Below are 15,084 nucleotides of genomic sequence, written 5' to 3' on the forward strand. Positions count from 1 at the left end.
TTTAATAAAATGGATATTAGTATGCTTACTGGATTGGATACTGAGTCTTAGTCAGGTAACAGGTCTCTATGGCATCTTCAGTCCTGACCACATTCTGACTCTGGGAAATTCTGGAAACTCTTCTAAGGATTCAAATCTAATTTCATCTTCTACTTCCCCAAACACACATTCATACAGTCACAGGAAATTTACAACGCTTCTCTCAAAATTATCTTTAGGGGATTAAGAGTTCCAATCTTTATAGATACCTTATTTTGAAGTGATGATCTAAGGCATGCACTGGTAGGAATTGAATATGCAAACTTAATTAGCTTAATTAATTAGAAGAGAGTGTTTCTGTTAAGATCACAAAGTAACTGCTCTTTAAAGTATGAGCTGGTAATTGGGAATATGGTAACGCAAATGCTTAAAGCATTTGAATTGTGGTATTCTAAGAAGGTGCTCTCAGAATATGGAAGAGTAATTATCTTCCACAGGTGAGAAGTCAGTCAGTAGGAAGAAGACAGAAGTTAACACTCTAAAGTTGAGGGTCACTTTTCCCAAGCCAAATTGTGAGTCCCTTGAACATAGAATAGTGGAGTGACCAAAAATCCTGGTTGGCCTGGGACTGTTCTGATTTTAGCACTGAAAGTCCCTCATCCCAAGGAAACCTTTCAGTCCTGGGAAAACTGGGGTGTTTGGTCACTCTAATAGAGGGCCAGTTTTGAATGACAATTTGTGGGAGAAATTCCCTATTGGATGGAGAAGGGGAGCTGAGGGGAGAGGTGAGGGGGCATCCTAGGTAGAAGGAGCAGTTTGAGCAAAGGCCTGGGGTACAGAGTGTTACAGTGACTTGTGGGGGGAGGTGCAAGAATCCTGTAAGGCTCTAGTTTGGAGTTGGGAGGGGAGGCTGAGAGGAAAAGTGAGACCAAGGGAGGTGGCTGGCCAGTTACAAAGCTGATGGAATCTGAAATGAGCAGATAGAACTTTTTGAGCCTGGCTCAATGCCAAGTTTTTCCTCAGTGCTAAGGAGCATTATCAGGACCGGGAGCCCTTTTATGGTGATAGTGGTCCTTTTGAGTCTTGGTTAACTTAAAACAAAACAGAATCTTAACTCAGTGGTCTTGAAATATTTTTGCTCTTATCTTCTCTAAAATAATTTGAAAAATGTGTATCCCATGCATATTTTGCATGTTTAATCTTTGCAAATGATATACTTTCTGGCACTTTATAAATACTAGTATTTAAAAATAAACTCTTATATCATTCTTTTCAACGAGTCCAGTGGAATCTAAATACCAAAGCAATTCAATACCATCCTCCAACTAACATCCACTTAAAATATACACAAACAACCTCTTTTTCAGGAGAAAATTCTGCATTGCAAAATTATATTGCATCTTTTTTCTCCTTGAACTTTTATTTCTATTTCACTGCTTCCACAGGATTTTATCCTAATACATTTTTATACTTTGAAGTCTTTTATTGATCATACTATCATATTTCTTTGTGATAAAAATTATGTATATAAATAGAAATGAAATTTTAAAACATTTGCTATGACCGTTAGATTTTAACTACTTCAAAGTTCTTCTGGATTGAGTTATCATTACAATGAATATAATTACACATTTGATTAAAACAATATAAATATATCACAAACTTTGATAAGTAACAGTAAACATCAGTCTAAAAATTTATTGGAGGAAGTTTATTAATGAGGTGGAGAGCTACTTTTAAAAGTGGTTCATGAATGGACAGATGAAAATTATTTGTTGCTGGAATGAGATAGCATCCAGCATCAATCATATTCCTTTTTTGTTTGCTTATGTATGTGTGAGCCCTGAGAAATCTTATTTATATGAGTAAGATGATGGAAACGGAAGGCATTTTTTTATAAACAAATGTCACTCAATGCTTCAAACTCCTCTTAAGTTATATGCCAAAAAACCAGCAGAATGATATATTATAAAAATTTATTTTTGTTGAGCTGTCAGCTGATAACTTGATTTTTAGATCCTCCTTCAATTTTATTGAAGAAAGAATAGGAAACACCTGGCTTATAAAAGTTTTGTTATCCCACTTTCTCAACACCAACACCAAAACATCACCCCCGCCCCATACATGCACACCTTTTTTTAGGTGCACCATAGTAAGATTCAGGATGGGTGATAAGTGTGCCTTTCTTCTGTAAAGAGGAAGAAATTTAACTGCAAAATGGTAGTTATGAATAGAAGAACCTGCAGGATACAAACCCACATCAATCATTTAGAAAAAAAGGAGAAAGTCTTCATGTGCCTCCAGGGTTGCATGGGGCCTGAGGCTGAGATCATCGTCTTAGAAGATGTTGTTACTGACCCATGTGGGATCTAGGATGGGAATGTCTCCCTCCTTGGTTCGGAATCAACTTTCTAAACAAGGATTTTCTAAGGAAAAAGAAAACCCCTTCTGGGTCATGCCATATTGGCCTTTGCCTTAAACATGCTTGTCTTAGCCCGGCTCTTCCACCTTGAACTTTCTGTCTCTGTGTCGTGACCCACCTTCAGCTCTGCTTCTTAACCTTGGGCCCTCCACTGGTGGCTGTCATCCATAGATGAAAAACACCAGGGGATGTCTTTTCTGTCTGTACCCTGATTCAAGAGGCTGACCCCAGGAAGAGTCCAATGGAGTTATTATCTCTGATGGTGGGAGGCAGATTCTTGTTTTGAACCTGCAGAAAGGAAAATGGGAACGGACCCAGAAGTCTGATATCCTTCAGGCTGGGTCCTTGACACAATTTTCCCCAACTCTGACCATGAACATTCTTCTGGAGTCTCTCTGTTTCTTTCTTCCTTTCTTTCTTCCTTCCTCCCTCCCTCTTTCTTTCTTTCTCTTTCTTTCTTTCTTTCTTTCTTTCTTTCTTTCTTTCTTTCTTTCTTTCTTTCTTTCTTTCTTTCTTTCTTTCTTTCCTTCCTTCCTTCCTTCCTTCCTTCCTTCCTTCCTTCCTTCTTTCTTTCTTTCTTTCTTTCTTTCTTTCTTTCTTTCTTTCTTTCCTTCCTTCCTTCCTTCCTTCCTTCCTTCCTTCCTTCCTTCCTTCCTTCCTTTCTTTCCTTTCTTCTCTCTCTCTCTGACACGCACATGCATGTGCATGTGACAAAGCCTGGAGATGTTTTAAACAGAAGGAAATCTATTTGGCAGGAATATGAACAATATGCTGAACAGGTCAAGACTAAAAGCAGTAAGACCACTCAGGAGACATTTATGGTTCATGCAAGAGATGCTAATGGCCTTAACTCAGGCAGGAACAGTGGAGATGGAAAGAATGGGTGGACTTAGGAGATGTTAAAGAAAAGGAAAGGACTTTTCAGTGTAATGACTGATTGGATGAAGAGGGTGGGGTTCAGGATGAGTTCCACTTTTCTGATATGGGTAACTAGATGAATGATAGTACCACTCACCAACTACATACAAAGGAAAAATGAATTTAAGAATATGGAACATTCAACTTTTGCATGCTGGATAGATAAAGTAGGCAGTTGGGTCTGGAGCCCAGGAAAAGGTCTGGGTTAAAGGTACATATTTAGAAATCAGTAGTGTATAGGTGGAAGTTCAAGCCTTGGAACAGGGTTAGATTACCCAGAGAGAGGATGTAGAAAGAGATGAGGAGAGGGCGAACTCAAAAACATACCCTAAAGTCTGGACAAAGAAGAGAAGCTAGCCAAAGAGGTGATAAAACAGAAGAGCAGTAGAAGGTGAACCTAAAGAGGGAGGGGAGCTCCCAGGAAGACATAAATGGTCCTAGAGTCAAATGTCTAAAACTGTGCATTGGATCTCTCCTAGATTGATGCAAACAAAAAGATTTTGCCCAATTCCATTGCCCCATTAATAATAACCCCGCACCATTTTTCTTCCTCTAAATGCTAAACTTCTGGAAAAAGTTTCTCATTTCTGTCTCCAATACTTCATCTCCAACTCTCCTCTTAGAATCTAGCTATATGACTTCTGTCTTTTCCATTCTACAGATGTTGACCTCTCAACATCCTTCAGGCTATCTTATCAATGGTCTTTTCTCATCCCAGTCTTTTGGAGATGATGCTAGGAAGCCACAGTAGGGGTGTAGGGAAGTGAGAAAGAAAAAGGAAGAGGTCCAATAAATAGTGTCCTATTAAGTCAACTACCACTGTGAGTGACTAGAACTTAATGCTGTTGAAGAACTCTGGGAGTCGGTGTAGAACATGGGGTCAGAGTTCTCCTAAGGGGTGTGGGACGTGGAGTATTTACATACCAACTCTAGTCAGTCTTTGGTTGAGGGCTGTTGCACTGCAGTGAGGATGGGGAAGCATTAATTCCCCAGTACTTCTTGCTTGTCACTGTCGGGGCAGAGCAGACTCTCGTAGCCAAAGGCATTTAGACTGTTGGATTTAGGAGTCCTGCCCTGTAACTATGAAGACCAAGAGTATTTGGATGGGGCACTAACTGGGTCTGCCACATCCCTTCTTCTTGCTCTCCCCAATATCTTTTACTTTGTCCACCACCCCTTATTGAAATATTCTTTTTTTTTCTGTCCTGGTACTAGGGTACCAGGTTCTTATTCCCATCTTTGCCCTATAGCCTTAAACAGTTATTTTTCTTTCTTTTACTTCTTAAGCAAGAGCAAACTGGAAGGTAGAACTCCAGTCCTCAGTCCTCTGTTCTTTGTTTCTTTACACACTTACTTGATTGTTTTTCTATCCTCATTAACTTAACTCTTGCTTCTATGCAGATTACTCCCAGTGTGTTGTATATAATTATGTTCAACGACTTAGCTGTTGAGATCAAGATTTATTTAAAAGTCTTCAGGATGAAAAAAAAGGCTTTGGGTATCTTTTATAACTCAACAGACTGAAAAATCTATAAATGTCTGCTGGGAGTCATTCAGGAATTACACTTCCCGCTGACAGTGTGAGAAGCAGACTCAATATATGATTCAGCTTGCAATCAATGAAGCATTATGCTTAAAGGAAATGGGAAAGTCTCATACCAATTTAGAATTTGTCACTAACTCAAGCCTGACTCTTTGTCCAGAAAGAAGTGCAGCTCCCTACTGTCAAGACCTGAGATCTTGGGATCTTTGCCTGTTTCCTGGGCAGAGTTGTAATTAACAACATTTGCTATCAAGAAAAGCAGCATGATGCATGCCCTCAAATCAAGCCTGTGTGTGTGTGCGTGTGTGTGTGTGTGTGTGTGTGTGAGAGAGAGAGAGAGAGAGAGAGAGGCAGAGAGAAAGAGAGAGAGAGGGGCAGAGAGAAAGGGAGAGAGAGAGGGAGAGAGAGGTTGAGGAGGGCAGGAGGGCGGCATGTGAATAGTGAAGGGTGGGGTGGTGGAGGTGGATTCTGAGGGAATGGTAAAGGGATGGCTTGCGAGCAGGGTCTCAGCTCTGGCTCCATCCATCCCACTGGCTCCTCAGGGAGTAGTGAGGGTTAGGGGGGAGTTTTATACTTTAAGGTTGGGCTTAGTCTTTTTCTGTCATCATTCACAATTTTTCTTTGGCTTCTGTCTTTGACTCATATTTAAGAATAGAGCATTGAAAATTTGGCTGGAAGCTCTGAGCACATGGCAGAAGCCCCAGGAATTCAAATTCTTTCTTTCTTTCTTTCTCTCTTTCTTTCTCTCTTTCTTTCTCTCTTTCTTTCTTTCTTTCTTTCTTTCTTTCTTTCTTTCTTTCTTTCTTTCTTTCTTTCTTTCTTTCTTTCTTTCTTTCTTTCTTTCTTTCTTATTAAAGTATAATCGATTGTACAATATTATGTAAGTTACAGATATACAACAGAATGAGTCAAACCTTTCAAAAGTTATACTCCATTTATAGGTATTATAAAATATTGGCTATATTCCCTATGTTGTACAATACCCATCCTTATAGCTTACTTTATACATGATAGTTTATATCTCTTACACCCCTACCTCTACAATTCCCCTCCCCCTTCCTTCTCCCCACTATTAACCATAGTTTGTACTCTGTATCTGTGAGTCTGCTTCTTTTCTGTTATATTGACTAGTTTGTTGTATTTTTTAGACTCCAGACATAAGTGATATCACACAGTATTTATCTTTCTCTATCTGACTTGTTTCACTTAGCATAATACACTCCAAGTATGTTCATGTTGAGCAAATGGCAAAATTTCATTCTTTTTATGGCTGAGTAGTATTCCTGTGTGTGTGTGTGTGTGTGTGTGTGTGTCACATCTTTTTTGTCTATTCATCTGTTAATGGTCACTTAGGTTGCTTTCATATCTTGGCAATTGTAAATAATTCTGCTATGGGCATTGGAGACCCATGTATCTTTTTGAATTAGTGTTTTTGGGGTTTTTTGGATATATACCCAGGAGTCGAATTGCTGGGTCATGTGGTAGTTCTATTTTTAGTTTCTTGAGAAAGCTCCATGCCATTTTCCACAATGGCTGCACCAATTTACATTCCCACCAACAGTGTACGAGGGTTCTCTTTTCTCCACACCCTCGCCAACATTGTTATTTGTGTTCTTTTTGGTGATATCATTCTGACAGGTGTAAGGTGATATCTCACTGTGCTTTTGATTTGCATTTCCCTGATGCATAGCGATGTTGAGCATCTTTTCATGTGCCTGTAGGCCATCTACGTTTCCTCTTTGGAAAAATGTTCAGTTCTTCTGCCCATTTTTTAATCAGGTTATTTGTTTTTTGATGTTGAGTTGTATGAGCTGTTTATGTATGTTGGATATTAACCCCTTATTGGTCATTTCATTTACAAATATTTTCCCATTTAGCAGTTAGGTTGTCTTTTTATTTTGTCGAAGATTTCCTTTACTGTGAAAAGCTTTTAAGTTTAATTAGGTCCCGTTTGTTTATTTTTTGCTTTTATTTCCTTTGCTTTAGGAGACAGATCCAAAAAAATATTGCTATGATTTATGTCAATGAGTATTCTACCTATGTTTTCCCTTAGGAGTTTTACACTATTAAGTCTTACCTTTAAGTCATTAATCCATTTTGAGTTTATTTTTGTAAATGGTATTAGAGAAGTTCTGATTTCAGTCTTTTACAGGTAGCTGTCCAGTTTTCCCAGCACCACTTATTGAAGAGACTGTCTTTTCTCCATTGTGTATTCTTGCCTCCTCTGTCATAGATTAATTGACCAAAAGTGTGTGGGTTTATTTCTGGGCTTTCTATCTTGTTCCACTGGTCTATGTGTCTGTTTTTGTGCCAGTAGCATACTGTTTTAATTACTGTAGCTTTGTAGTATAGTCTGAAGTCAGGGAGTGTGATTTCTCCAGCTTTGTTCTTCTTTCTCAAGATTGTTTTGGCTATTGGGGGCTTTTGTCTTTCCATACAAATTTTAAAATTATTTGTTCTAGTTCTGTGAAGAATGCCATTGGTATTTTGATAGGGATTGCATTGAATCTGTAGACTGCCTTGGATCATATGGTAATTTTAACAATTTTAATTCTTCCAACCCAAGAACATGGTATATATTTCCATCTGTTTGTGTCATCTTTAAATTTTTATACAGCTTATTAAATTTTTTTTTGTTTTTGTTTTTCTTTTCTAGACACTTAAAGACATTCTGCATATATCCCCAGGGTTCTGAAATTTCACTAAGATATGCCTTGATGTGGGCCTATTTTAGAGTACCATGCTGGGTACTCTATGGGCCCTTTCAATCTGCAAACTCTAGGCTATTGTCCTGAATTATTTCAAGGATTATTTCCTCCCCTCTGTTTTCTCTCTTCTCTCTGGACTCTTCATTTGGATTTTGGATTTCCTGAGTAGGTCTTTTAATTGTCTTTTCCTGCCCAGTATTCTATCTTTTTGTCTTTTTGTTTCATATCATGGGAGATTGTCCCTTTCCATTGTTTTACTTAGTTAAAAAAAATTCTACCGTAATGTCTTAAAAGTTCAAGGCTGTCTTTGTGTCCTCCAAGTAGTCCTCTTTATAAATATACCATTTTCCTCTTTTGTTGATGTAATATCCTTCTCTCTGAGAATTTCAGTTATTACAAAAATTTTTTTTCTCCCTAGATGGGCTCTATTTCCTCAAAGTTATCTTTATCTGTGTGTTTGATTTGGTCTCTCTGAGGCTTTCCACAGAGATGTGGTGTTCTTTGACTTCTGCTCATATTTAAGGATGGGGTGTAAAAAGCTGACTGGAAGCTCTGAACTCATGGATTGGGGCTCATTAGTTCTGGATTTCACAGTACTGTGGTCTAGCAAGGCCAATGGTTAGTAAATCCCTATGTCAGAATTTTGAAGTCTTTCTCATAAGCTTGTCAGAATGCTCAGAGAAGGTTCTTCCAGGCTTCTGGTAGTATAGGCCTGGCTGCCAGCATTCTGGGAGCTGACAGGGAGAAGAGGGCTAATGGTTTTAACATTCAGTATGTGAACATTCACAACCCCCTGTTTCCCACACGGTTTTCCCTGACCTCAGTTGGGCCTGATGCCCCCCAGGGCAGAGGCCCTCAGATTTTCCTTTTCCAGAAAGTGTTCCTCTTCGCTCTCAGAAGGAAGGTCTCAAGTCTCCCACTAGGGTCGGGGAGAGATAGCTTCCCTGCTGTGTGGACTGGGAAGGGCATCTGGGGAACTGATAGCTTCTTAAAAGAACTTTCAATTAGTCCCTTTTATCTCAATCCCTTACTTTGGTCCCACTATCAGTGGTACCTGGTGCTGCCGATTCACAAGCCCTTTGGGTTTTATGGTGTAAATCAGGCTGCTGCTTATCTTCTACCATCACTCCCTTAGGATTCAGTTTACTAAAGTCTGCTAAGCCAGTTAGTGCTTGTTCAGGCATTTTCAAACTTCCAAGCTTTATTGATTGATTGATTGAAGTATAGTCAGTTTACAATGTTGTGTCAGTTTGTCGTGTACGGCATAATGATTCAGTTACATATATATATATATATATTCATTTTCATATTCTTTTTCACAATAGGCTATTTTAATGTATTGAATATAGTTCCCTGTGCTCTACAGTAGGACCTTGTTGTTATCTACAAAATTCCAAAATTTAGTTGTTGTCTTCTCTTCTTTTCTCTTTGTCTTTGTAGGTATAGTCTTAAAAAAAAATTCCCTTCCTAGTTGTTTTAGAGAGATTTTGAGAGAGGGGAGAGGTTACTTCAAGATTTCTGATTGTCGTCCTAATGTGGGTGTCATGGGACAAAACTTTGGATGCTCCACCCTAGTTAGGGCCCTCCTCTAGGATACAGAAGTGGTGGGAGAGAGAACTGGGTCCCTGGAGGAGCCTCAGAAGAAGGGAATTCTGTGAACCTAGAATATTCAAGCTTTCCCAGGCCAAAAAGAGCATGCGGATCCTTGCAGTGAAGTCCACACCGCCCCCTGGGGCTGTGCACGTGCTATCTAAGGCTCACTGGAGTATCTATAGAGGAGGGAAGGGCCCACCACAGAATCTTGTCCTCCACGTCCCTGATCGCTCTGCGGTTCCCCGTGTACACTCACCTCTTCCTTAACCCCATTCAGCCTGAATGAGGGTGTTTTGGTGATCTTTCCTGTTCTAGAAAATATAAGAACTTTTCACCGATAGCTCCTCATTGGTGAACTGCTAAAAACAAAATCAATATCTTTGAACATTTTAGAATGCTGTGGGTGAAAAGAGCTTAGAGAACAGCAAGTTTAATCCTGCTATTTAGAGCTGAGGAACTGGTAGGTCCAGAGGAGTTAATTGATTTACTCAAGGTCACACAGTTGCAGAGCAGCGGAGCTAACAATAGAACTCAGGCCTCCCCCCGCCCAACCCGCCCCCAGTCAGGAGCCTGTGCCCAGCGGTCACCTGCTGTGTGGGCTGTGGGCAGGCTGCCAATCTGCACAGTCCGTATCTCCTTAAAGATCATTCAGGTGGCTCATCAACCACCTCACAGCTGAATGACGCAGTTTGCTCTAATTTTTATCACACTGATTATTATTACATAGAATATTAAATATCCAGTGTGAGCAATCACATCTCAAGTTTTAAAATGAAAAACTCTTTGAGGATTACCGGAAAGAAAAGAGAAAAGTTATTTTGCATATAGAAAACGTGACAGCAGGCTGGCTATTGCTCTTCACCTGTGCTTAGAGAGAGCGCCAAGGGAAGAAAAAGTCAAAGGGCAGACAGGCAAAGGAGTCAGAAAGGATCTGTACTGCGGGGAAGAGTTGCTAAGATTTTGCTTTTTTAATGTAGTATTTAGTTTAATGAATGCTTGCTGAGTAGTAAGTCAAGTCAGATCTGGTAGACATTGGAGATAGTGGACGTGACTGTGTTTGGTCACCTAACAACACCCATTCCCCCTTTCTTCGTAATGGTACCTAACATTTATTCCCATGGTCTGTGGGCTTCAGGGGAAATTTCTGCTTTAGGAATGGAATATGTGATATGGGATATGGTGTTTATCTTAAGCTAATTAACACCACCCGAATCACCACAATGATTGGACCAGGGAAGGATAAATCCAACCAGGCTAAGTTCAGGACTTTGGTCCAACAAGAGGAAGAATGAGTGTTCTCCTTTCCTGTGGACAAGAAAGCATGTGGGTCCCGGAGGCTCTGGTGGTCATCTGAAAACCATAAGGGGAGAAGCCTGCCAAGACAGAGCTAACAATGAAGAACTGGATTTGAGAAAAACTGAGTCCTAATCCCATCATTTCAGCATGTGGATAAAGCCTAGCCTGAAACTCTGGCCTGTACAGTTATATGAGCAATTATATCTTGTTATTGCTCAAATCAGAGCATTTTACTTAATTTAAAGTGATATACAACATGTTCTTCTCTTTTGCATTTCTATGTATATGACCTTCTCTCTAGTCAGCCAAAAGTACCTACTAACCATGAGAGTGGGGAGGATTAGGACTTCTAAAAAAGGAATTTAATGAAAGAAAAAGAGTCAAAGTTCAATTTGCTACTTGAGTGCAGAAAGGAGAAGAAAGAGAGAGAGTGAGAGTAAAGAGATTCTTGTATTGTGACCTAATGCTTCCCTTGGAAGAAATTTCCAGGCTATTGAATAGACTGGAGCCAGCTGGCAGTAGAAGGGGCTTGGGTTCCACTCCCTGTTTGGAAATGTGGGAGGAGGAAGCCTCATAGGGTGGCTCTGCACCCCCATAGGATGGTTAAAGTGGAGGGAAAGCGCAGTGTGGCATAGACAAAGTGGATCGGGGGCTGAGATGACAGTCCTGAGTCTACTCATACTCTGCTGTAGTATGGAGAGGGTCCAGAGGTTCTTGCCTGCATTTGGAATGGGGGATTGGCGGGGAGGTATAGAAAGTAACTGATGGTGCTAGTTGGTCAGGCCAAAGGGTCGCCATGGTGACCGCAAAGTTACCTTGTAGCCAAAAGGCAAATTACTTCGGCTGGGAATCCTCTGGGAGTCATAGCCAGACATCAGGGCATCCACAGTGCCAGTAAGAATCTACCAGAGCCCGAGATACTGTTCTCTGTTGGATTTGCTTGACTGTCCCTATTGATGATTCCTCATGTGATTTTTAATTTTTTGTTTCTGTATTTTCCTATTTCTCTCTCCTATTTCCTATCTACTGTGGTTGTGGAGGTGCCTGGCAGAGTATTTGTGTATTTGCATTTTAAAGTTAACTTTTAAAAAATTATGGAAAATATACATAACATAAATTTGCCATTTTAATCATTTTTAAGCATATGGTTCAATGGCATTAAGTATATTTGCATTGTTGCGCAGCCATCACTACCATCCATTTCCAGAACTTTTTCATTTTCCCCCACTGAAACTTGTACCCATAAACACTAAGTCCCCATCCTCTCATCCCCCTAATACAACTATTCTACTTTCAGTCTCTGTGAATTTGACTAATCCAGCTACTTCATATAAATGGAATCATACTATATTTTTTTCTGTGACTGTCTTACTTCACTTATCCTAATTTCCTTAGGGTTCATTTTTGCTGTAGCATGTATCAGAATTTCCTTCCCTTTTACTTATTTAATTATTTATTTTTTAGCAAGAAAAGGTAAGAGTTGAAGAGCCCCATGTAATGTGGACAAAATGAACACCTCTACAACGTACATATTACATTTATTGTCATGCATGTTTATAATAAAAATCCTAACAGTAACAGCCATCAATACCAACTCACTGTCTAGAACTCTGCCACTTACTATGTATATTTTATGTGCCAGATAAAGTACAGTCATTTTGAAAATTTTTAATTTTCAAATGTTATTTAGTTAAATCTTAAAATCAATGTAAGTATCCCCCCCACCATTTTATGGATGAGGAACCTGAATTACAGGGGAAAATCTGTCTATGATCACCAACGACTAAGAAATAGATCCAGGAACTGGACTATATGTGTCTGAGCTCAGAGTCCAAGTTACTTGAATTTCAAGGTTGAAAGGAGTTTGCCCGATGCCACACAGCCAGTGGGTGGGAAATGAAAGCTAGTCTGGTGTTTCACTCAAATCGGTGAGGGCACACTGCCAAGAATCCAATCAGCTCTCCAAAGAAGGAGATGTACAAAGGAGAAGAGAATGGAATTCTAACAAAAACTGAACAGTGGGCCCCAAAGACCAACCTCCCCTTTACAAGTTTGCCTGGGGCTCCTGTCCTCTCTGAAAACCAGGACACCAACACCGTGAGAGGACAGCCTATAGGTAGTTATAATATGTTATGGAGACTTAAACTGAAGATAAAATATAATAAGGAAATAATTTCACAATGAAACTCTCTTACTTTGTAGCTGTATTGGTCTAGTTGTCAGAAATGCCTGAAGCAAAAACAGTTAAATCAAAAGAACTTGAGATAACAGCAAGGGGATCAAAAGGAATGGAAAGTCAGAAACTTATCTAATTTCTAAGGTATTTGCAGATCACTGGTGCTGAAAAAACTGGTTGAGTCACTATATGCAAGGCAGGACTGTCCACTAAGCACATAAATGCAACTGCTCCAGGCTCTAACCAGACTCTTTCTTGGGCTTATCTGAATCCTTCGAGAAGTCTGCCCTTTCTTCTCACCAGGTTCTCAGTATGACCCAGATCTAAGAGTCTTTAGTATCTCCATCATTTTTGGGGGTTAGTAACTGAACTTTGTATTTTTTTACTTGAAAAAAATTCAATATATACAAATTGATGATGTGCTTGAAATCAGTGCAAATCTATACACACTCTTGTAAGTGCAGAGTATGTATGAGCATTTACTTCATAGGATTTCCAGTGACTATGCTAAATTCTCACTATTGTATTTTCTTTCTTTTCTTTTAGGTATTATTATTGTTTAATTGAAGTATTGTTGCTGTACAATATTATATAAGTTACAGGTGTATAACAGGGTGATTCACAATTTGTAAAGTTTATACTCCATTTACAGTTATTATAAAATATTGGCTATAGTCCCCATGTGGTACAATATATTCTTGTAGCTTATTTTATACCTAAGAGTTTGTACCTCTTACTCTCTTACCCCGATGTTGCTCCTCCCCCTTTTCCCCTCCTCTCTGGTAACCTCTAGTTTGTACTCTGTATCTGTGTCTGCTTCTTTTTTGTTATATTCACTAGTTTGTTCTATATTTTAGATTCCACATATAAGTGATATCATACAGTATTTGTCTTTCTCTGTCTGACTTATTTCACTTAGTATAATGCCCTCCAAGAATTTCTTTCCTTTTTTAAGGCTGAACAATATTTCATTGTATGTATATATCATATTTTGTTTATTCACCCACCAAAGAACACTTGGGTTGCTTCCACCTTTTGGCTATTGTGAATAAGGCTGCTATGAACATGAGTGTACAAATATTTGGTAAAGTCCTTGGTTTTATTTCATTTAATACCCAGAAGCAGAATTGTTAGATCACATGGTAATTCTATTTTTAATTTTTTGAGGCTTCACTACACTGTTATCCATAGTGAATTTCCATTTTACATTCCTACCAGCAATGCACAAGTGTTCCAATTTCTCCACATCCACACCAACACTTGTTATTTTTTTAAAAAAATAATAATCTTCCTAATGGATGTGAAGTGGATTTGATTTGCATTTCCTTGATGATTAGTGATATTGAGCATCTTTTCATGTGTTTATTGGCCACTTGTATATTTTATTTGGAGAAATGTCTATTCAAGGCTTTTGATAGTTTTTTAATCAGTTACTTTTGTTATTGTTGTTGAGTTGTAGGAGTTCTTTATATATTCTGGATATCAACCCCTTATCCGATATATGATTTGCAAATATTTTGTCCCATTCTAGGGAATTGCCTTTCTACTATATTTACAGTATTTTTGATATGCAAAAGACATTTAATTTTTATAATGTCCAATTTATCTTTTTTTGTTAACTATTCCTTTGGTATCACATCCAAAAAAATTATTGCCAGATTCAATGTCCTGAAGCTTTTGCTCTGTTTTCTTATAAGAATTTTATAGTTTAGCTCTTATATTTATGTATTTGATCAAGTTTGAGTTAATTTTTGTATGGTGTAAGGTCAGGGTCCACCTTCATTCTTTCGCATGTGAATATACAGTTTTATCAACTTTTATGTTGAAAAGACTGTCTTTTCTCCATTACAGCCTTGTCAAAAATCATTTGACCATGTATGTAACTGTTTATTTCTGGCCTCTCTATTCTAATCTATTGGTCTATAGGTGTATCTTTGTTTTAGTACTACACTATTTTGATCACTAGTTTTGTAGTAAATTCTGAAATCAGGAAGTGTGAGACCTTCAACTTTGTTGTTTTCAAGGTTGTTTGGTTTTCAGGTACCCATAAGTTTCTATATATGTTTTAGGACGGATTTTTCTATTTCTGCAAAACATCATTGGGATTTGAATAGGAATTGCATTGAATCTGTAGATCACTTTGTGTTATACTGACATCTTAGTAATTTTAGGCCTTAAAATCCATGAACACTATGTGTCTTTCCATTTATTTGTGTCTTTAATTTCTTTCAGCCGTGTTTTGTAATTTTCACAGTACAAGTCTTTTATCTCCTTGGTTAAGTTTATTCTTAAGTATTTATTCTTTTTGATGTTGTTGTAAATGGAAGTTTTTCTTAATTTCCTTTTTAGAGTGTTCATTGTTAATGTATAGAAATGCAATTGACTTTCGAGCATTCTTTTTATATCCTTCAATTTTGCTAAATTTATTTATTAGTTTTAACAGTTTTTT

This window comes from Vicugna pacos, chromosome 1 (genome assembly GCF_048564905.1).
Source record: "Vicugna pacos chromosome 1, VicPac4, whole genome shotgun sequence".
Taxonomy (NCBI): domain Eukaryota; kingdom Metazoa; phylum Chordata; class Mammalia; order Artiodactyla; family Camelidae; genus Vicugna; species Vicugna pacos.